Source organism: Paramacrobiotus metropolitanus, unplaced genomic scaffold (genome assembly GCF_019649055.1).
Source record: "Paramacrobiotus metropolitanus isolate TYO unplaced genomic scaffold, Prichtersi_v1.0 Parri_scaffold0000065, whole genome shotgun sequence".
Classification (NCBI taxonomy): domain Eukaryota; kingdom Metazoa; phylum Tardigrada; class Eutardigrada; order Parachela; family Macrobiotidae; genus Paramacrobiotus; species Paramacrobiotus metropolitanus.
The window spans coordinates 105,762-130,431 of NW_026570285.1; the positions used below are offsets into that span (position 1 = coordinate 105,762).

General features: G+C 43.0%; 1 long non-coding RNA gene and 1 pseudogene across 1 annotated transcript; one reads left to right on the top strand and one right to left on the bottom strand.

The window, feature by feature from the left end:
- Positions 1 to 5,362: 5,362 nt before the first annotated feature.
- On the bottom strand, positions 5,363 to 6,039 carry LOC129594055 (uncharacterized). The gene is made up of 3 exons (XR_008691155.1): positions 6,002 to 6,039; positions 5,775 to 5,881; positions 5,363 to 5,477 (listed from the first exon to the last, which is right to left on the bottom strand). It is a non-coding gene; the product is annotated as an uncharacterized LOC129594055 (long non-coding RNA).
- A 4,263-nt stretch (positions 6,040 to 10,302) lies between these two features.
- On the top strand, positions 10,303 to 14,812 carry LOC129594016 (uncharacterized; annotated as a pseudogene).
- The last annotated feature ends 9,858 nt before the right edge of the window (positions 14,813 to 24,670 follow it).

The window sequence follows — 24,670 nt, forward strand, 5'->3', positions numbered from 1 at the left end:
TTATCCTCTGGACACTTCGGTAAAATTGACTCGAGATCTCTACGGCTCTTAATAAACGGACACATACAAAACCCATGCCGATAATCAAAGCACTTAGGACAGAAGTACAATCCATTATTTAATCTGTACGATGAGAAATCAATTTCATTACGACTGAATTTCCACTGCGTAATAGGCAAATCACGTTGTCCAGGGCTACGAGAACGGGAAAATCTACGATTGTCACTGCGTTCTCTGTTACGATTCCTATCACGGTCACGACTTCCACTACGATCACGCGAGAAATCTCGGCGATATCGGTCACCGCGATCACGACTGCCACTACGTCCTCGCTCATCCCGGTTCCATTTTTCATTTCTGCCACGATTCTCATACGTACGTGAATCGCGATTGCCATAACGAAAATCATTACGAGTATCACGGTTATTATTATAACGATTATCAGTACGGATATCTGATTTGCATACGTATTCCTGCTATTACTATATCGGTTATTACTGTACTGATTGCTACGGAAATCATTACGATCGCGAGATCCACTACGTTCCCGAAAAGATCTAAATTTGTCAAAGATCTACTTCGGTCTCGTCTGTATTCATACGCATTAACTGCTTGTGCCGTACTCACTTGCATAGTTTCTTTCGTTTCCGACTGGTCAATACGTGCCAGGTTACTTAAAACTCTACGCATTTCCGGAATTGTGTTCACTTTCGCTACCCTGCTAGGAGCTTACGATACTCGACATTACTGTCAATAGCTCTACGTATTTCAGCAATCTTATCCTCTTCCGCCATATTCGGATTAATTTCCTGCATTAGGTCTAACATCTCATCAAAAAATTCCTCTACATTTTCACCAGGCTTTAAGGTTTTCTGTGCCAGCTCCATACGCTTTACTTGCTTATAATCGTCCGGCAGATATCGCATACACATAATTTCTTTCCACTCTGCATACGATTTTCTGCTGTTTGCCGACCACATACTTTCAAAGAATTTGCGCGGACCTTCTTCTAAATACGAAAGCAACATACTGATACGCTTTGCCGACGACCAGTTCAAATTATCTGCTACGCGGTCAAACTGCTGAAAGAATGCTTTAATACTGTGGTTCGACTTGTTTTTAAATTTTTCGATCGTATGTTCTTTTGTTACATTTCTGATGTTATTATTTATGACATACGAATTCAATGCCGAAATTAACGAATTAATATCTGTACTTGTTACGTTTTGCGAACTTGCAATATTTCTGTCGGTTTGGTTACGTTCAGTATTAACCGGCTCATACTTAATCTCATTATCAGTTGTCTTCACATCAACTTCAGTTTCTTCGTCTTCTACGTTAATAGTTCTATTCCTCAAATGCATATTTTTCTTGTCAACTCATTCACGATTCCGTAGTTCATTAACGTTTTCCGCAATTTCCGCATCTTTAAACTTTAACAATTTCGATACAACTTCTAGATTTTCCGCTGATAAGTTGCTTTTCAAATAAGTCACTGTACGATCAATTTCTGACTGTGTGACTTGCTCTGTGCGCTCACTTTCCGAGACATTCTCTACATTCTCTATCCTTTACCTCTACGCCAATAATCCGATTCCTTAATGTCTGCAGTTGTTTTTAGATCTTCATACGAAATTCCAGTCTGAATTACGGTAATTGGCAATATGCTCTGCAGCTTCATTATTATTCATCGTTACTTTAATACTGCATTAATTCTACTGGCAATTTCGTTAACTTTCGCCCGTTTCACTTGAGTCAACAACTCTACGATCTGTCTGCGCTCTGCTTCCAGTTCCTCATCTTTTGTTCTATCAGCGCTGCCTCGCGCTGTCGGTTCAGTGGTCGACATGCCGGCGCACGCTTATCAAACTTTACGATCTTAAGCTTACATGCAAATTTTGCACGTCTAGGCACGTTTCGGAAAATCCTCATGAGAAACGAAAATTCTGCCCTTCTACAAAACTTTCATAAAATACAGCAGTTCTCAAAATTTTCAGATGGATTTCATACGAATTCAAACCAGAAATTTTCATAAACTTCATACGACTGCATCAGAAGTAAACCATAGGAGTATGGACACACACAGATACTGCACTACGTTAAAACGTCAGTCCTCAATACGAGTAAAATGTCTCTCCAATGCGTAGGTTTTTCACACATAAAATCTGCCTCAAAACCTCACAATCTTTACGATTATAACTTAGGGATAATGGTGCTTACCCTTACGTGTCCGCTCCTGCTCTCTCCACCACTTGTAATCCGACCACGAGATTCTGTACGCTATGGCTTCCGGATCCGAGGTACTCTTGATGCTCTGATGCACTTCGCTCTACGTCCGCTATTCCAGCTCGCATACGCTTCGCACCACGATTCTGCACTACTTTCCTGTTCTTCTACATTAGGAGCTGATGGGGCTCTTTGCGATCCCTTGAGTCAGGAAGCGCATACAACGGAAGCCTGACGGTGAGCTCCCGTTTACTGTGGGTTGGCTACACGCCGCGCCACGACGCTAAACAGACCGATGTTGGTGGTTTAATCTCAAAACAACATCAGCTCACAGCAATCAGGATAGATCTTACTGTTCTCTCTGGATGAAGGGAAATGTGAGGATGAGAAACGACAGGTCAAAACGAACGATCGATCGACAGGTTGCCCATGGACCAATTTATTAGAATTCAGGAAGTTATTCCATCACCGACTGATCAGCGTCCAATTTCATCATCTCACATCACACCGTTAAACACCGTAAAACACTAGCCAGCTGTGACTCATCAATCTCAAACAGACTGACCAATCAAATAAAGTTTTAATTGTTTGAATTTAACAACAGTCGCTATAGTATTCGTGATTCATAGTAACATATCTGTACAATGCTCCGTAAAATAACAATGAGCTTGCGCAGCAAACTGATTCGTAGTAACATACAATGCTCCGTAAAATAACAATGAGCTCGCGCAGCAAGCTGATTCATAGTAACATACAATGCTCCGTAAAATAAGAATGAGCTTGCGCAGCAAACTGATTCATAGTAACATACAATGCTCCGTAAAATAACAATGAGCTTGCGCAGGTAGAAACTACTTAAAATGATTCAAAATTAAAACAGTAAAGACAACTTGCATTGATAGCTCTCCTTAGGGGCAAGCAGCCACCCACTCACGCGATTTATAGTTGATCTACAAACACCAGCTGATCATTTGACGGCATAAGCGGTAATGAAGAGAGCATCCCCCCTACGCAGATTTTTTCTGGTGTTGCGGACGTACGTCAGTACAGCCGCTTCCTGCGGAGCTATCGGAGATCTGAATACTCTTACCGTAGTGGTCTTGTTTGATTCTGGATTCACCATTTTCCGTGAAATACAATCCATCAGTCACTTCATGAACCTTAATCTCTAATTCCAGTTAAAGAGCCAAAAGCAAATCCCCCATATTTATATAGAATTACATACATATTGGCGAAGCGGAAAAGCTAAATGAACTCTGGATGTTATAAAGTGTTGTTTTTTCGCTTGCTTGTAATGGTTGTCGTTTTTTGATACATGTGTACCTCGGTTTTCAAATAAGAATAAATGCGCAGTGCAGCCATTACATACAGAATGGTGAAAAATATTTTTAAAAAAAAACTGAATCTGGAGGGCTGCATACCCGAATTTGAAATACCTTAATACAGTATTAATTAGATTACTGCATATACATGTCGATCCTGATGCTGAGAGCAAGCGATATGATAGCGTTTTTTTGGTGCCAGTCGCAGTAATCAACCATTTATTTGTGCTTAACGATTATTAAAACACGGTGAAACAAGTTATTTCGAAGTTACTGTAATTGTAAACAGTTTAAACAGTTGTAAACAGAAGTTAATTGTAAACAGTTTTTGCGCATTTTTAAACCAAAGTTATGTATGGGCACCAATCTAAAAATGAACTTGTTTGCGAATTTTGCCCGCATTTGGTATCGTAAATAAACGGGATTTATCACAATAATTATTTGGGATTATCAATCGTAATCGGGCGATTTTACGGTTTCGTTTGCGGTTCATGAGGATTCTGTTTGCGAGTGTCTTAGCTTGACCAGTTCAGAAGTGAGACGTCCAGGCAACCGTTTTGTTCTTTCCCTTCACAATACTATAAGCTATATATTTAAGCACCAAGATACGGGGGCATGTAACCATTATCCCATAGTTCCGTTTTCGAAAGTTTCTTTTCGTGATTACAGCAGGCCAGACGTTTCCGCTACGTACGAGTGCAACGGGATTGAATTTTATTCCATACGAACTTGTTGCAAGTCATCACGAAACCCAGTAATCGCATACAGTACGTAATCGGGCCAGAAAACGTTTTGAACTGCATTTATTTAAAGCCATCGGAAGTCGTTTGTTCATTGAATTGCATTAATCTATTAAAACTCATTGAAAGTTGTTTGTTTATTCTGCCCGGGGCGGGCAGTTTATTCTACAACAATCAGGACTGCTCCTGCAAGGAGGCAGACTACCGCTAACAATAAAAAGGCCAGACAGTTTAAGAAGTACTTAGCATTAATTACTGTATGGCGGGATACACTTTTCGTTACCTTGGTTATAACAAGCAGCGGTGATCGCAATGGATGAATTTCTGTGTCCATTGCAAATTTTTTTTCATCAGCTTTCGGAGATTGAGCCCTCTGTTCATATTAACGTAATAATTTCAGAAAGAGCGATTTGACAGCCGGATGTTCTGAAATTGTAAGCTACTAGGTCGGATCCTTTCAATACGATTTGCTAACTGCAAATGAGTAATTTTTTCCAGTTTACAGTTTTATTACTACACCTTCCGCCCGGTTTAAAACCCTCGTTTTAAGATCAGTTTCTAGCTCAACAGCACCTGTTTCTTTCTGCCTTGATCTGTGCGTGGTGCTGGCGCAGGCCGCACAAAGCGTTTCTGCCGGCGTAAGAACCCCATCAGAAGTGGAACACTATTTTTTGTCAACCACAGCAGGAAAGTACTGCCCAAGACCGGTGCATGCCGTACATAAATATCAGCGAGGTATGATAGAACTATTCTTCGGATGCTAGGTCAGTGCAAAGCAGCGGCTGTTGAGGTGGTGGTTGGGAGCTAGTGCAGTAAAGACTGCGTGCGAACTAACTATACTTTCGCTGTTATTTAACGCGAACGTCAATGCAAATCCAGTCACAGTTGCAGTTTTGTTAATAAATACACCGCTGTAACAAACGCTTAGAAAAATATTGCCAACACCAGTAAATTAAAACACAGCTATTATCACATCGCTGGAAAAACAAAAACAACATCGACCGCACAATTAATAATAGAACAAACGCGTCGATCTTTAGTTCTACCAAAACGATTTCGTTTTACCTGAGATCTGTCCTAAAATATTGTCTTTCTTGGCGTAGGATTTCACGTGTTAATCCTTCCAGCCGTTGAAGGCAGCTGTCATCAGGCCAGCCAAAACTCTCCGTTCGCGAGCTGCTCAAATACACTGAAAAAACCGACTCTGTTAAAATTGTGTCAGCATAGATTTAAAGTTTCATAATATAATCGGCTTTTATTAATTTATTTATGTAAACCTAATACATTGAGAAATTGAATATGAAACGAAATGACTAAGTAACAAAAATACGAACCACCAAAAAACAATAAAAGAATTTAACGATAAAGTAAATGAACAGAAAATCATGCATTCCAAATACGGCGAGGCTGCGAAAAATACTGTGCAGTATGTTTGCCAGTATCAAGCAAGTACAGGGATTTTAGCTGAACCACCTTTAACACATACCTTGCGCAATGCGGTCTCGCTCATTCCTGCTGTCCGCCATACGTCGCGAAGTTCAGGATACAATAACGACTGGTGGCAAGTCAAATAAATGAAATCATCTTTAGTAACTGCAAAGATGATAAAAAACAACCTTATAGGCAAGACTTTTGACCCCATGTGCTTCAGCTGAGGACACCAAAACGCCAAACGGTAACTTGCAGTCTATCACTCGAACTGTGGTGACTTACTGTGGCGAATGCGACTCCGCTTTCCGTTGACATGGCTCGTTCATGCCACTGCTTCTCCTCTATGGCTTTTCAGCTATCCCTAGGTTGTAGCGGGGTTTTGGAGGACAAATCAGGAAAGGAAACGCGAGAACGGGCATAAACGTCATCAGCCCAGAAGCCAGGAGAACAAGCAGTCGCTCAAGTTTGCAAGTTGTCCGCAGTTCAGAGCAGTTTGCCCATGGTGCCGAACGTATTATTAAATTTACCGCAAAAGTGAAAACTGCTTTATTAATAAGTTCTGCAGGGTCAGAAGCGAATCGCTGAAACTACAGAAACTTTAAAATTTTACGAAAACGCCAAAATGTTTACTCACTTTACTGACTGCAAAGCCTGAAAACCCGCGTGCACAGCAACCTCTGCGTCGACAGTACGCATTCAAGACGTGGATTGTGCGGTGTGCCAACCGCAGCAGTCGAAAACCACATTATTTTCGGCACGGCCGCCGACCGCCCAGAGCGCTGCTTAAAGTTCCCTACGGCGGTCAGAGGCCAGCGGCTAGTTTTGAAAATGTTGGCTCTAGTGGCCTGCGATTAACATCACAGCTAACGCATGCGTAGCCGCTCGAGCACCAGTTTAGCTGCTTATATGTTGGCAGCGCCCAATTGTTTTGTTAATGGCACCGGAAATACAAATTTTCAAATCTGTTGTGGAAACCGGGCCGTGACCTTCGTTACACCAAGCAGCGGAGCTTTTCCGGTTTACCAATTGTGAACAAAGGTATTTGCTAATTCGGTCAGCCTGATCGAATTAGCAGTACTTTTGTCCAGTTTTCTTTTTTGTTTTTTCGGGGCATTTGAGTTTTTTCTCCCCATGGGGTTTTCAGTCAAAAACAAAGGCCACAAAAACGATTTGTGAGGACGCCTGCAGTGGCTAGAGACCAAGGAATCTAAAATAGTTTTTCCTTTCAGCCACGTGAAGACATTTTCGGCAAAATACACATCGCCTTCCATATGAATTTATATAAAATACAGAAGACATGGAATTTTTGCAGTGAAATATACATAATATTATAATCATAATATGTGTTAGTATGCAGTCGTAAAATTTTGTAATTAGCGAGGCAATTCAAGAAGTTATTTTCAAGTGGCATCAACGATATCTGTACGAATCCTCTCAATTGTTCTTTGTTCATAGATATTTGATAAGCTTATGGAATTTTTAAGAATAACATGCACGTGACGCTATACGTAAGTGGATTATCGATCCCAGTTTCGGGTCTTTTATTCACGATCAATGGAATCTTGCCTGCTGATGTCATCGCCCACCGGAGCCCTGAAGGGCGAGTACGTTTCAGCGTGAGAAAATCTGCAAGATAAAAGAAGTAAGACCACGTAGTGCAGTTATTAGTCGTTGGGGTTTACATCGCAGCTGGCTGTTGTGAGTTTGATTCCAACCTCTGGCAACATTGCGGCATATCTGAGTTTACATATTATATCTAACCACACGCACGGCTAGAGTCAACCAAGAGCATCTTGCTTGGTTGAGTGTTCACTGTTCATTGCGTATTCTCTTAACGAGTAGTTCTTAAAATTTTCTCTTGGTTGTAATTTCTCCTGGAGTGTTTTGCTCTATAAGAGAGGCAGCGATTTGTTTTAGGTGATTGTGTAGGTTACTGAAGCAAAATGAAGCTTTTATGGATATTATGTATTTTCTTCGAATGCTTGGTCTGGTTCGGGCAGGCAATCCCCGACGCCAAGCGGTGCCGGTTCGTTTTCAACAGATTATGGTAAGCGGTCACGGCATATATATTCTAACATCGATTTTTTTGGAAGAGTAATCTGTTTGTGAAGCACCGATACATAATTAAACATACGCGGTGTGTGCTGGGTACAGTGCCCGACTGAAACAACAGGATTGTATTGCTGCATATTTACGTACAGTATTTGGTTCTTGCTATGGGCACTGGACATCAACGTAATCCTTAATAAATATTTATAAACATTATAACAAAATACGGGAATGATGTTATCATCATTCCCGTTAGTTAGACAGTTTAAGAAAGTTTTTTTTTTTAAATTGGCAGGAAAAGAACGGCAACAACAGCACAAACTCAATGGTGTTGATGTACTCTGTTGGGTCACCGAGGTCACTTAGTCTGAAGACGGCGGGACTACGGGATGTAGTCGGGAAGGCGCATCCCAAGGAGGTATCGTCCACTCCCATCTTGTCGAGCCGCCGGCTGAACAATATGGAGGTACGGTTGCCCTTTCAAGTTCCGGTTAGTTCTTTTGTTGCCGAGTTGCTTGTCGGTCAGCTAATGTTTTTGTGGATGTTTTAGATGCTCACTATCGAGATTAATCCCATAGATTTGTGGAGAATGAACCAGAAGCATAGGGCTGGTCATTACAGCAAACCGGAGCAGGTCATGGATGACATGAATCGCATGTTCAATTATTCGGAGATGTACAATCCTCAAGGAACCGTGGATGCGCGGATAATGTACAATTCTAAAAGAATGAAAAAATCCAGCAACTTCTCTTCTGGATACACTTCTACGGAAGCCGAGACGAACAGTTCCTAACTCTTATAATAATTCCCTGGGTTATTCTGATCGTAATAGTCGAAACTTTAATAACTATCATAGCTATAGCAGCACTAGTTTTTTGGCACTTCCTTTTTCCACGGCGCAGATGGCCTTCCAGGATGACCAGAAAGCGCGAGAAGGGTTTGAAAATTATTTGTTATATTTATTTTGCAGTTTTATTAACTGTGTTATTGGGGGGTATTGCCCTTTTCGTAAATCAAGTTAAAGTTATTATCGGTTAACGGTTAAAGTTGTTGTCATTAAATGTTGGAAACAACAGAAATGCTGTCTTAAAAAAAACCGGCAGAACAAACACACGAAAAATGCCCGTCACGTTACTATTAGTACCTCACAAGGTGGTACAGTACATAAAGGCTTCACTTAATTGGTGGTTGTAAGAATGGACTATCAATAAGTGAAAGTGTTGGGACGTTCTACTTTCTGGTTCACTAAATATACCAGTTTTAGTACAGTAAGTATACCACTAAATATACTAGTTCACTAAATATCTTTCCAGTTTTCACTAAACGTAATGCAGAAAGGTCCAGCAAGTCGCCCAACTTAAACTACGGGATAATACTAAAGAATTAATTTTGGTGTGTTCGATGCAACGAAGTGGTGCCTCTCTGTAACAATAAAACAGGTTACAAATAGGTCACACTGAGACTGACCATGATAGCATGATAGAGTTAACACCGTTCGAGCATAAAGAATAGAAAAAAACTACACTATGAAAATATAATCACTCATAGGTACTTTGTAATCACTTCTGTAAACATGCAAAAGAATAGTTAATAAAAGTAAGAAAATAAGTAATAATGAATGGATAAAATTTATAACAAATTAACAGAGCAGATTGGGAAGCGATATCAGACTGCTCATCAATGAAGACACCGAAAAGTAATACATATTTATTAACGAAAGACACGAGAAATGACATACAGATACTGTACATTAGCACTGTAACAAGTTTTCAGAACAATAAATATTGTTAAGCTTCTTCCATTAAGCGCATTCGCAAGCATTACAAAACGATTCGAAAAATTTATAAGAATAAGATGGAGCAGAAACTTGGTTTTATAGATAAGTTTTCATTTAATAGGAACATTTACGGAGACGTCACTGAAGGAGCCGGAAACAGAAATGACCGCATCACCGCGCAAATTACCGTAAATAGTCTCCTTAGCCACGTTCATATCTCGACAGTTGCCACTAGAAAAGGCGATAATAATGCAGTAAAGGCCAGCAAATTCATTTTACGGTTTAAAAAAAGATTGATGGTCGATGGAATGCATATTGAAAGGGATCGCTGAAACGATTGTGTAAAAATTGCTTGAAACGACTGAACAGTTTTGTACAGGTTAAGTACTCCGCTTGTGTTATATAATATGTAATCCACTGCTAGGCAGAACTGGTTGCGGCTGAAACGTTCCCGATCTTTCAGTTTTTAACGAGTACACTTAAAAAGGGTTGCTTTAACAGCGGAATGACGTTGGCATAATAGCGTATAATTAGGTGCTAGTTAAAAGCAATGCAGTGAACGGAACAAGATAATGGAAATGCGTTTCCGATTAACACAGCACAGAAACCGATTCCGGCAGCAAGGTTGACGATCGAACGTTCTTCTACCATCTTTTGTAAATTCTCACCAGCACGAAAACATTTTATCAGGCATGAGTGTCGCGGCTGTCCGTTCGCACAATCGCCCTGCATAAAGCATACTTAGTATACATGTACCATGCACTATACGTTGCTCTTTCTCTGCCTGCTCAGCCTCGCACACGATTCACACAGCACATTCCGGCGGACAATCACCCGCGAACAATGGGATGCGCTTTTCAGCCAATCCACATTCGGCACGGAATCCCGGGTTAGCGTACGCATAATGATTTACGCTTCTTCCCGGAAAACAAGGTGCAGCGGGCGGTCATCACGAAGCCATGTGGACATCCCAGCGGAAATAATTCCGATCCCTTCGGATTGTCCACGCAGCTCGCGACAAATGGCAACAAGATTTCCGATGTCGAGGTACTGGGTATTGGCAGAGCGGCGGGGGTAGTTCGCCGTATAGCGCTGCTAGGAGGAGTACCGTCGCCAAGCCCGAGAATTGTTGGTGGTGCGGATGCGAGCACAGCCGTTGCTTGTTGGCAACTTGGCAGGTAACGAACGACAGAAAAGACTAGGAATGTCATATCTTACACCGAAGCAGCCGCTTCTTGGTGACATGTATAGTAGGCATTTATATCGTCCGTATATATGTGCTTATATTTAACGACGGTAACAATCGGACGATATTATCATATTCGTAATCTGAAAAATTTCGTTTTACAGAAGCACGTTACCTTTTACTATCGTATTTCATAAAACTCGTATTTCTATGCAAAATTATGCAAGCCAACATCTGCATATAATAAAAGAATTGTGTTGTAAGCTTTCATTGTGTCGAACACAACGACCGGTGTCCGACAGACATGCGGTGGTGTTATTATCGGTAGTCAGACCATTTTAACAGGACGCCCACTGTTTGTTGGACCAAACTCGTAGAAGGTAAGAACGTCCACATCCGTAATAGCATGAACCGGCAATAACTGTTGGGAATACTGATCACTTTGCAGAATCCCATTGCTGGTGAGTAACATCCAGGTGGTCGTGGGTGCCGTGGACAGCGGCGCCCCGGCAACCAACGTCAACGATCCCACCGGTTGCGCCCAGACGTTTACCGCGGAATCAGCCATTATGCACCCACAGTATAACGACGCGGTTAACGACAACAACGTCGGCATTATCACGCTGAGTACCGCCATCAACGTCGACCAGAAACCGTGTACCTGCACACTGTGCTTCAGCACACGCCAACCGACAACCGGAGAGACATGCGCGGTGGCCGGTTACGGTTTTGAGACGGACGTTTTATTTTACTAGTACGTACATAGACGTGTTGCTGGTAGCTTGAGCGTTTCCTTTGCCGGCCTAAAAATCAACGATATTTACGATTGTACCTAGGTTAGGTATATAATTTTTGCAGTGCCTCGAAATCCGATTCCGTTGAAATGGGTGGCCCAGACCGTTGTAAATCAGAGCGACACAAACATCTGTCAGGTATTCGTCAACAGCGCCGGAACCACCACCAACGTATCACAAAACATTAGCACAAAGAATCCAGTTGGTCAAGATTCCTGCCTTGGAGATGACGGTTCGGCTGCAAAATACAGTACTTTGATTGATGCAAAATACAGTACGGTTTGATGATAACACTTTTACGGGTATTAAACCATCTGCCTGTTTGCCGATTCTTATGGTTCTGAGGTGTGCGGCCGGAAACTGACGGCTTCATGACATAACCAACATTATATTGTTTATGTCTACAGGAGGTGCTCTATTCTTCTGGGATCCGACCAACAGTGTCCATTATCCAGCGGGCCTTATTGCATTTGGTTTGGAGACCTGGGCGCAAGGCTTCGGGGACCAAAGAATCAAAACAGCGCTGTATTTGCAGTGGATCGCTGACAATTCCTTACCGGCGATGCCAATATATTCCCGGGTACCGCTGTCACTCCTCCGTTTCTCCGGGGATAAACCACCACCCCATCTACCGTCCCGGTCACGGTTCCCACGGGCGCAACGGCGGCCTGTGGTATTCCCGGCAATGCATTAACAGATCGACCCATTCGATATGGCAGTCTACCGCGGATCTCTGTGTCACCGTCCGATGAACAGAACCGGTTTCGCTCCGCCCGACAGCGACAAGGTCGCAAAGTCGAAGCTGTCCTGGAACCTCGCATTATCGGAGAGACGGCACGGCTTCGGTGGTGTGTTAGCAAGCGTTTGTCGTTGTCGATCGGACAAACGGACAGGAGATTTCGTGCGGCGGGGTCATCATCGGATCGCGCACCATTCTCAAGTCCGGCACGTGCAAGGTGACCGCCAGCGGCGTTCTTATGTCCAGTGCTTCCGCTTTTACGGTGACCGTGGGAGCAGTGGATAATGATGCACCGACATCGAATGCCCAAGACGCTACCGGGTGTGCACAGACTTCCACCGTGCGTTGCACTACATCCGCGGTATATCTTTGCATGCTACTTACGATAGCGTTAACGGTAAGCGCATATAGTTTGGTTAACGGTAAGCGCATATAGTTTGGGACAGTATTCAACTTCTGCCAAAAATTATTATTTTAAGCACAGTTCAGCAATTCTGGTTCATATTATAGTAAACATCCGCATTTGGGAATCCAGTGTGACGCATGTGGCCCAGAAGTTCGTTTCTCGTAGGGCTAAATTCGTCGGCTTTACCGTTAAAATTTTAACCGGTTTGTTGTCGATCTGACGAAAAGAGCTATCCTAAGTTTCACGAACAGATCGATGCGCGTGCGATTGCGCACGGTTTCATTCGTCGGTTTTCTGTCACAGCGCCTAGAATTTAGAGAAAGCAGGACATTGAATTTAAATATCTTGCACCAGAAATCAGTTATGTAATTAATTTTGTAACACTGTTAAAGGTCTCTGTCGTAGCCCTTCTGTTGAGCTGGCGTGGCTGCGTGGCTTTGCTTGTTACCGTGTTATCGTATATACCATTTTCCAGGCTTTGGATATTTTATAGGCTTTGGTTAACTTATAGATCTATCACGCCGGCATCTGCATACGTTACAGAAGGTATACTCTGTCGTCCAGAGATCATAGACACGTGACACAAGTAATTCTATTATTGACGTTGGTCATCCGCGTGGGGCAACTGTCGCTACGTACCGGGTCGGAAGCCGATCAAAAGCACGCCATCCCATGATTCCCATCTGCCACGAACCAACACCGAAATAGTTTTTGCTGCTACCGCCTCCCTGACTATTTCAGGTAAACAGCGCTACCATTCTTGAAGTTAGCCAGCAAAAATAAAATGTTGTTTCGAACAGCGGCATTGTACTCCACAGTGTGATGCTCCCAGGACTTGTTCTCCACTTCAGAATAGTGACTCGAATAATGCCGTCTAATAGATCTGGATAGACTTACAAAACGTTAGCCATGTGGGACCATCGATGGCAACACTTATTACAAAAATCTCTACGAAACTCTACAAAACACGTCACAAAGTATGTAAAAATGACTAATAAAAGTTAACGCTGCTCGCAAGTTTCACAACTTTGCCGACAGAAAGCGGAATGAATGATCAATGAACTTTTGCCTTTTATCTGTACATTACACAATGAGATTAATATACAATGCAGTGGTTTTTGCTGGTTGACCAGCCATTTCGTCGACGAAAATTCGTCGACCGTCACGTCGTCGAACAGGCAAGCTAAGATGTCGAAGCGGTCACGACGTCGAGCTACTGTTTAGGTAAACCGTCTTAGCTTTCTTATTTTTTCTCTCTTATTTGTCTTATGTCTTATTATATTTTTGTATGTTTCCTTATGTTTTCTTATTTTCTGTTATGTTTTAAATAATTTCTTAGGCTTTTTTTAGTCGTCGTTCGTGTGACGGTCGACGGAATGTTAGTCGACGAAATGTCGGTGAGCCTTTTTGCTGTACTATAACCACTAAAATTTATCGCGATATTCTTATAATACCATGCTAAAAATTACGAAAGCTTAGCTTTGGTTTATATGGCGTGCAGACTAAAGGTCACGTGTTGAAGACCACCACAAGAAATCACTCTGTACCCCATGCTGCGATCTTGCCTTCCAGAAATGGATTCCAGCACTCAGCACCAACACGGTGAGACAAAGCCGCGGTTCTTTTAAAAATTAATTTAGTTTGCCAACAAACTGATAACATTTCGCATGGCATTCTGGCGAAACACAGCTGGCTACAACCACGGTACAGCTTCTATAAAATTACAGTACATGCAGTTTATCGGTAACAAGAAGTGCAAGCGCAGGCACACTACGTTACTGTTAAAATTTTAAACATTGAAAAAACAACCAAAATCTCTATCCACCCGTGGGTTAAATGGTAGCGTACTTAACACAGCCGTAGCGTTTCCCTTAATAACAGCCAAACTGAAACGTTGTTGAAGAAAAGCAGTAGAACGCGCTTCTCCAGTCAGGTCACGAATTTTTCGGCCCATAAAGTGCAACAATTCGCTTAAAGGTGGACCGAAAACGCCAAACGTTTCAACCACTAGAGGATAGAAGTCGGTTTTCTAAACTTGCGTTTATCGGTATATTGAATCACAGTCTTTTTACCGCGATGGGATTTCACATATAGGTCATTTGCGGCTTAAGGAGATACGAGGAGAGCGAGTGCCTAATGTAATAGTGTGATGTTGCAGACTGCAGATTCCGGCAAACACGATGCTGTAGTAGTAGCAAACACGATCTGTAGTAGTTATAATTTCCTTATCGAGCGCCGAGCGGAAAGGCACCCCTTTTCGCACCCCGTTTATTATAGGCACGCATTTTGAATTGATATTGCATATAATATTACATATTATGTAAACGTAATAAAATATTATTTACATATTACTATGTTAATTTGTTATTGTTTTATACGGCTGCTATTAACGTGAAAACTTACTATAACAATACGGGGGGTTTTAGGGGGTGCCTATAAGGGCACCCTACAAAAAATGCATGTAAATATTTAATATTAATTGCAAATAATAACACTGCAGGCTGAGATACATTCAGAATACTTCTGACAGTACCAGTACAGGTTAGCTGGGTGTTGTTAAACAAGTCCTAGTCAAACCAGGCACACGAACGGTGAAGGTAGATGATGTACGAGTAGCATGCTTTAATGCAGAAAATCAATAGTTAATGAAGTAGTATATGTAGGCGGTTTTTAAAGTGCTTGAAAATGTTATGAATTTAACTAATGTTAACCGTTGGCGCGCCAGCAGAACCGAGTGACGTTTCGTGCACCAACAAACCATCTGGGACGGCAGGTGCAAGGATCCGGACTGCAGCGAGCGTTAGGATAAGCCGGGCAGGTGTCCGAGTCACACGGAGTAAGCTTGGAATAGCCGATATAACAGGCGGGATGATGAGGCGGACAATCTGCGGAAAAAAAGATCCAGCGAAACCTCTGCGTAGCCACGACGAGGGTATAAATGCTTATATGCTTACTTGATAGATTAATTGCCCTGGCGCCCGAGACTGCTGCAAGTGCCATCCATGTTAGGCAAAATACTAACACTGCGCGATGCACAGCGTTGTCTGTACTTTTAGCACGGAAGACGGCGATTGGTGCAATAGGTACAATTTACCGGTAATTTGTGGCAAAAACTTAAACGTTTCGCTAAAATGCGCATAGCTTTAAAGAAAAGATTATCACCGTATACGGCCATATACACGGATACCGCATTTTAAAGATTCTTTTTGAAACCGTACGGAAACTGTCATCGAGATTGCTGTCAGCAAAACTTCGTAAGCACAAGTCGGTACGTGACAAAAATAATTTCAAATAAGAAACTGCTTAAGACTGAGTTAGGAATCCGCTGTTTAAGCAAGATGCGTACAACATTCTGGCAGTAACTGAATATCTCCTATTGCATAAGTCTCGATTTCTTTAATTTACCTTTACAGTCGGAAACACTTTGTGTGCAGTTTATCTGTGATTCAGTAAAATGTAATCATAAGTCACCGAAAGTAAATAAAACCTCTCTCCTGTTAGTACCGGATACCGGTCCTGCTGTGTAAAAGAGTGTTAACAACTTGCGTAATGGTTGTGATCTATATTAACGAAATCATTTGACCATACACATCCGATTAACATTTTTACGTATCAGTTTCTAGCAATATTCAAATCTATCTAAAAAGATATGACACTGTCAGCAAAATGTATACAAATTACAGTATAGTTATACTCGTATTACGTATACGCACTGGAATATTGCGAAAGGGGTGCATGTACAAGCTTGTCCCGTAATTTCCATCGTAAAGGTACAGCCAGCGCGAAATTTGCGCTTGAAACGATGGCCACGTCACTACGCTTATCTGATTGCCTAAATCCGCTCCGTAGTTAGATTGTCCATTACCACACCGACTGTTTCTTAGCCATCTAACGCCAGGCAGTTACTGTTATTCTCATTGAATTATATGGCGTGTACCAAGCCACCAGCCAGCCAAATGCATGTTACGTGTTTAAACAGTGTGGCGTGGCGCGCCGTAGTACGGATTTACGCGCAACACGTAAATTTGTGATGTTCGCTGTTCTGATGCGATGGAAATTACGGGACAAGCTTGTACGTTGTACGATACCTTAGTACTTAAACAATAAACTTCGGTTTTCTATTTTTAATTAATCGAATAATGAAGTAGTGATATTACGGATTTATCATCTACGTGCCGGAAACATGCCGCCTCATCATAACGATTCAATATTCAAACGTATAAGTAAAACATGGCTTCAGGCTTCCCTTCCCGTTCGTTTCGGTGGTCTGGGGATCAGACGCACTGAGAAGCTAGCTCCTTCTGCTTACTTGGCATCGGCTTCTTCATTGCGCCCACTGATTTCCAGATTGTGCCCGACACTAACGGCAACTGATGTTACCACCGCCACTCGCGCGTGGAAGTTAGACGCCAACACCGAGGAACTTCCCGTGGAAACTTTCCGACACGTCCAGAAAGCTTGGGATACTCCTAACACTCTGCATACATTTTCACGACTGACCGCACTACGAACATCGCAGGAGGAAGTGGCACATTTGAAGGCGGTATCAGTCCCGGAATCAGGCGTGTGGATCCATGCATTACCGGCAGCTTGCCTCGGTAACCTATTGGATGACAACGCTTTTCGCATTAGCGTTGCGCTGCGTCTGGGAGCACCGATCGTTACTCCGCACGTGTGCGTTTGTGGTGGGTTGGTCGACGAGTTAGGCCGGCATGGACTTCGCTGTAAGCGGTCTGCCGGAAGACTACCACGACATGACGGAATCAGCGCGGAATTTACTCGAGGCTTGAAGTCAGCCGGTTTTCCTTCTAGAATGGAACCAAAAGGTCTGCCTGTGAAGGATAAGAAAAGACCGGACGTGATCACACTAATACCGTGGGCGCGCGGAAAACCGCTGGCCATAGACGTTACCTGCGTGGACACGCTGGCGGCCTCGTATATCGACCGCACTTCCGTGAACGCCGGCGCAGCAGCCGAACTCGCCGAAAGGAAGAAACTAGCGAAACACGCTTGGATGCAAGCAAGATACGATTTCGTTGCTGCAGCCATCGAAATTCTACGGACCTTATGGACACGGTACTAAAAAGCTAGTGGAAACGGTTGGAAACGGTATAGCGACTTCAACTGGCCAAAAGCGGGCGAAAGAGTTTTTTAAACAGCGAATATCTATGCAAATACAACGGGAAACGCGATTTGTGTAATGGGTACGATCGATCAGGATAGCATAGAGGAAGTGTTTCTTTGTAAATGCCGTTTTGCTCTGGTGCATAGTTTGTACTCGTACCATGATACTTCTTAAAGGTTTTGCCAAATGTGAAACAATACAATTTATGAATGCCACGTAAAATCCGAAATGTCTATAATATTAGCAATTTCGTCCAACGACACAACAACAACGCATAAAAAACTTCTATGGATAGAGCACACTGCCCGCGTGATTATGCAGATGCAACAGCAGAACATCAAAATAGCTTCACAGGTTGACAGTTATGATGAGAAAGTCAAGGATCGAGCAAGAGAATTCCCAGTTAATAACAGAACTCCATCGAATAGAATGACGTACGGCACAACAAATCTATACCGAAGAAATATTCAGAACAAAACACGCAGAACTTCCGTCATTCCACCATCGTCTCACATGATGGTGCACAAAGGCCTCTCACGGCTGTCCCCATGATCTCGCAAATGAGCTCGCACTTTCTTCCAAGAAGCTTCCACGGTAGCTGGGCTTCCGCGGTTCAGGAACGCCATAGAAATAAACCCAATGTCCACAATTTGATGGCCCATTCCTCGAACAGCTTCTTCTCAGGATCTATACTTAAACGATACCTTACCCGTTCGGGGTAGTATACGGCGCACGTGCTTATAAACACGAACCGCTGGCAGTTTTTCCCTTTATTGTACCCCAGATGTGTCAAAATCTGACGAATTTCGCAGGACCGTGGGTGATTATTGGTCAACGGGGACGATGACGTAAACGGCATCGACCTGCATGGGTACAGCGCCCATCCGGTTGCGAGTGAATTTCAACACCCTGCTCGCGTCCCAATCTGTGTCGCACAGACCAACGGTGTCCGCCACCATAATATTTCGCTTTCGGGGCGTCGCCATGGAGGTATTGAAAATGTCCGTTTCACCGCGGAGGAAGGCGATTCCCGGTGTGGTATGTTCAACGTCGACCTGAGCATCACAAAGATCCAGATTAAAGAGAGTGTTGATCACTCGCGATTGGCTGGTCCCCACTGGTCCGATTATGACCACATTGTATGTGTTTTCGGCACGATCCAGAAGCAAATCCATTTGACGGAAGACAATGTGATCGAAACTAAACGGATACATGCGCTCGCGTTTCGTTAGATCCGTTTTATAATGCTGAATATCAACCGGCAAAGTCTAATCAAATTAATTATGCACAGCATAATATTCTACATGTTACAGTAACTATTTTTTTATAAAAGTTAATACTGTTTTAGCGAAAGCGCAGCTGGTATTCGGCAATGGCAGGACATAATGCTGTCTGTGCACTATGTACCATTATACATTATACTGATTATAGTACCTTTATAATGATACTGTAGCGATAGAATTTGTACAACGTGTAAGACCACCAGTTTCGAATAGTAATGGTCATTTAACATCAGTGATTGGTTGTTGTTTTACTGCATTATGATTCATAACGTCTGATAACGATTCTCCACATTTCTATGGAATTTTTAGCGGCTTCCTCTCGATGTGTAGAATTTTCACTTTAGTCTTGGAACGCTTGGTTCTCTTGCCGCTACTCTTGCCTGAATTCTTGCTGATTCTCTTGCAATAAGAAACCTTGCTATGCGTGCGTTGTGATTGCGTATGTGATTGCGTATGCGTATGTGATTGTGATTGCGTATGTGATTGTGATTGTAAAACCTTGCTATGCGTAGTTGTGATTGGGTTGCTCCGAAGTCTAATCAAATTAATTATGCACAGCTCAGTATTCCACATGTTACAGTAACTATTTTTTTTATAAAAGTGATTACTGTGCGAGCGAAAGCGCAGCTGGTATTCGGCAATGGCAGGACATAATGCTGTCTGTGCACTATGTACTTTTATACATTATAGTACCTTTATAATAATACTATTGCAGCGCTTGGATGTCGCAATGGTAAGGAACTCATCTAACAATGGGAGGCATTTCTCGCGGACTCCTTCATCGTATTCCACATCATGGCGAGTAACGTTAGGCCAATTCTTTTGCTCGTTTTTTACATATTTAGTCTCGCTGCCCTGCCGTACTACAGTATATCCAACAAATTACCCATTTTGCGGCAAGTGATTCCCAACATAGCAATGTTGAATGTTGTATACGATTCACATCCAAGACGACCCAGACTAGCAGAAAATTCAAAATCCCAATAAAACTGTAAACAATATTGGGCAAACAGTTTTTAGTTTAAGTAGGCTTTAGAAACACTCATTCTTCAGAAGGTCAAGTACGGAGTACTTGACTGTACACTTTACCTCTTCAGCTCTACTTGTAAAAAGTGTTTGGGCCTTTCGTGCCTCCCCTCTCCCCTGCAATAACAAAATGAGCAAAGAGGAACACAGTCATTATGAACAAAATGACATAATAGCCTGGGCTTAGCCTACCTTGAATCACACGGACAGGCGGATCACCGCACGGCGAACAGCAGACCGGAGCTAGGGAAGTGCAGGAATGTGGATTGTCATGATTGGTTGCAGTAGAACGTAATTACGTTTCTAAGCAGGGCGCAATCCGAGGGAAACCGAGAAACGGCTGAAAAAGGCGCCGATGGGGGAATCGAACCCCGGCTACGTCGTTAGATCCGCGTAGGCAGTACCACTGCACCACGGCGCTATACGTTGAAATCGTTTGAAAGATTTTGTCGCTGTACGTGAGCCGCTTCTCCGCTCACACGTTCATAGAACCGTTTCATAATACGGTTCTATGAACGCTACAGTACTAGTTTTATGTGTACTTTTTGTCAAGTTAGCACTAATAGTACTTCTAGTAGTACTAATTAGCACTAATAACTCTTCAGTGTACGCTCCGAAGCTCATTCAGACAGGACTGACACGTGTTCTAAATTTGTGGAAAGTTTTTTGTGAATATAAGTATAACCTTTGTAGCAATATCCTAATTCTCCTACCTGACATAGCGTACCGTTGTGGCATAGTTACTGTTTTAGTGTCCAAAGCATTGAAGTCTAGCGCATAGAGTTGAACAGGAACTGGAAAATTCGAGGTTCGAGCGAGAGGTATAAACAATCCTAATAGGTTAAGCGTTATGTGTTTTGCTAAATTCTGTTTTTAAATGTAAGTACGTTTCAATTGCAAACTTTCAGTACTAGTACTGTATTTGAATCTGTTCTGCAGAACCGTAACCACGAGAACCTGATCGCTACCGCATGAACCATCGCAAAATGTGCAGCTACGCTTCCAAAGTTGGGAACTACGCTTCGGCAAGCTGCTCGTTCGCACTACTAGACGATTTAACGTGGAAGCGGAAAAAAGACCTGGAACAAGCACACTGTGATGAGTGTGAAGTATATCCCTATCCGCCATGCCAATCTACCGTCCCTGGCGAATTTCAAGGATGGCGAGCTGATTTATCTGGATTGCACCGAGAGCAAGCACATGGCCCAGGAGTACGTAACCAACGGCCTCTACATCCTGGAATTCGGATCCGCGGATAGCAGCATCTACACAGCGCGGGTGGTCATCCATATGTTCCCCGTGAGCGACATCCCACCCGTCCGGCGAATAAAACATACTGCAGACCGATGGACGAGGCCATGCGCAATCGCATGCGGCATGTACTGGGGATGTGCAGTTGCTCGCTGTGTTTTAGAAACTGTGCGCACGTGGCGAACTACGTGTTCCAGGTGTTACGACCGTGGTGTTGACAAGTGGACGGCGGCTACCATGGTTTAATTAATTGCCAATGTGCATGGTCTGCGTGCTCGTTAGTACGAGTATTAATTATGACCATATGTGTGCAGATATTTATATCTTTACCGTATCGTTCTATCTCTGTAAGATCGCTGACTGCTGGTCAAGTGGGAATAATGAGGCAGGATGAATGTGGCCTGCAGATGTGGTTAATGTGAAACACAGTGATGGGATTGGTGCATGTGTTTTTCTAGCTTTGTGGCTGTATGCGAATATGAGCAATTCAGCATATTGATGTGGTATATAGTTGATGCAACTGTGGGAAGGCGGCACAGTTGTCAGAGTGCAACTGTCATGATGTGGAATAAAAGTTAAGCTTTTTCCCTTAGTGTACGTTACGGTGGTAGACGTAGTACATTAAGGGTTTTATCATTTGGTGCCGAAACCGTGCTATATTGTTGCAATATTGGGATAATATCCGACAATATAATGGGTGAGGAGGAAAAGGTCATCGTTGTTGGAACGGTGAGCCGTGGAGTTTCATATTGTTGGATATTGGGACAATACCTGACAGTATAACAGGCGAGGAGGAAAAGGTCATCGTTTTGGATACGATGAACCGTGTTGTGGGATATTGTTGGTATATTGGGATAATATCTGACAATATAACTGGAGGAGAAGAAGGTCACCGTTGTGGGAACGGTGGGCCGAGTTGCTGGATATTGTTGAGATATTGGGAAATATCTGACAATATAGCGGAAGGAGAAAATCAGCGCTGTGGGAACGGGTAGCCGTGCTGTTGGATATTGTTGGGATATTGGGATAATATCCAACATTATAAGAACGGTCGTACCTGTGGAAACGTGAACCGTTTTGTTTGATGTTGTTGAGATATTGGGATAATATCCGACAAGAAAGGCAGAGGTCACCGCTGTGAATACGGTGGACTGTGGAATTATATATTGTTGGAATATTGGGTATTTCTGACAATATAATGGGTGACAAGGATAAGGTCACCGCTGTGGAAGCAGCCGGTGTGAAGTACACAGTGAATGTGAACTCTCGCCAGTTAGCGAAAGAGTTTACGGATTTGAAATTGGCCAGCGACACCAAGCCACCGTTGTTTAGCGGGGAAGCTAAAGAAGTGGTGGAGGAATGGTGCCGGCAATTTCAGCGTATAGGCAATGCACTTGAGTGGACGGATGCTGTCTTGCTGAAGCAGGCGCCGATAGACGCCGGAATAGCCTGCAGATGGATGCGCAGAGCGATGACCTGCTGATCATGTATTTCCGTACCAGCGAACATATTGTCTGCAGTCGCGTGAATCGTATTTCGACTATGAAAGAACAACTAGAATGTTCTGGTGGTGGGACCAACAGGTGCCGGCAAATCGCGACTGATTAGCATGCTGTTCAACCTCAACATCTGCGGCTCGCGATCCACTCATCAAAGTGTGACACAAGGGATTGCCTTTGTATGGGGTCAAGCCAAGATCTCCATCTCCTTGAACACCCATCAAAAAGGAGCGCTAGCGGAAAGAAGGTACGGTACTGCTGTTCTCCAAGAAATGTTATCGAACAGGAGATCATGTATACGGGATTTATATCAGAGATGTCGCTGAACGATATGACTAGAGCCCATGTGAAGGCTGCCTGGAAGACTGGACGGTAGCCAGCGTATTGCGCTGGAGGAATCGGGGTGCACCATCTTGTGAGATGTTTGGGCAGGTGGTTGATATTGGTGCGGCATGTTTTCATTCGTTCGAGTATCGTTCATCATAGCGTCATAATAAGCGTAATCTACGTTACTCTGTTGTTGTTGTATAACGGAAATCTTGTTGCTAATGTAGAATACTTGCTTGACAATTCTGATTATAGGGGCATAACGTTTAAATTGATTGTTGTAGTGCAGTTTACAATGTTATTTTGTAAATAATTTCCGATGGCCTTTTTTTAGTTATCGTTGTATTGACTTGTGTCACGGTTTCCAGACTTTCCACTTTCGTGCTTCGTATAATAAGCAACAATGACTGGCTTCCTGTACTTATAGATTTATTTCGTGATATTTGAGCGCGAGTCACATTTCTTCCACCAATAAACCACCGAGACGGCAGGTACACGGATCCGGACTGCAGCGAGCATTAGGATAAGCCGGGCCGGTGTCCGAGTCGCAAGGTGTCAGCTTGGAATAGCGATATAACACGTACCTACGAGGTGGACAATCTGCAGCAAAATCAACCCAACGAATCTTTTAGTCTTTTACGTTGTCCCGGCGAAAGTGTAAATACAGTATTTCATGCTTGTATGCTTACTGGATAGAATTCCACTGGTGTCCGAGACTGCTGCAGCTATGATGCCATCCATGTTAGGCAAATTAGTACCACTGTGCGATGCATAGCGTTGTCGGTGCTCGTAGCACGGAAGGCGGAGTTTGGCAAAATAATTATGTACAATTTTACCGGTAATTTGTGGCAAAAGGGTGAAAGTTTTACGGCCAATGCCACATACCGGTACCGCATTTTTCAGTTTTTTCGAAAGCATAAGGAAACTGCCATTCGGGTTTGCTGCCAACAAAACTTCGTAAACACAAATCGGTACGTGAAAAAAGTATTCAAATAGGAAACGCTTTTAGACTGAGTAAGAAAACCGCTTTGCAAGCAGGAATATATGAACATTTCCTACTTCAGAAGTCTCGATTACTTGCGCTGGGTACAATCAGACAAACATACACTACATTTGCAGTTTATCCGTGATTCAGTAAAATGTAATCATAAGTCACCAGAAGTAATTACAAATCTTTTTCCTGTTGTGCATAGCCGGATACTAGTCCTGCTGCGAAAAAAAGTAATAAATTAAGACACATGTAGTTTTTTGTGCATAATGCCGGGATAAGTAAGGACTGGTAACGTGTGTCACGTGTGTAACTTGGCAACGTGCGGGCTCATCTGCGCTCCGAATGGTCAAAACAACCATACGGCACGTTTACACGATACCGCGTTGAACAGCTCCGTTTTTTTTGAAAACGCGTGCTTATCTCTGTGAATCATAACCCACGGCAATAGCGCGCTGCACTAACCATATACCAGCCTCCGAGAAAAGATAAATAGCATAA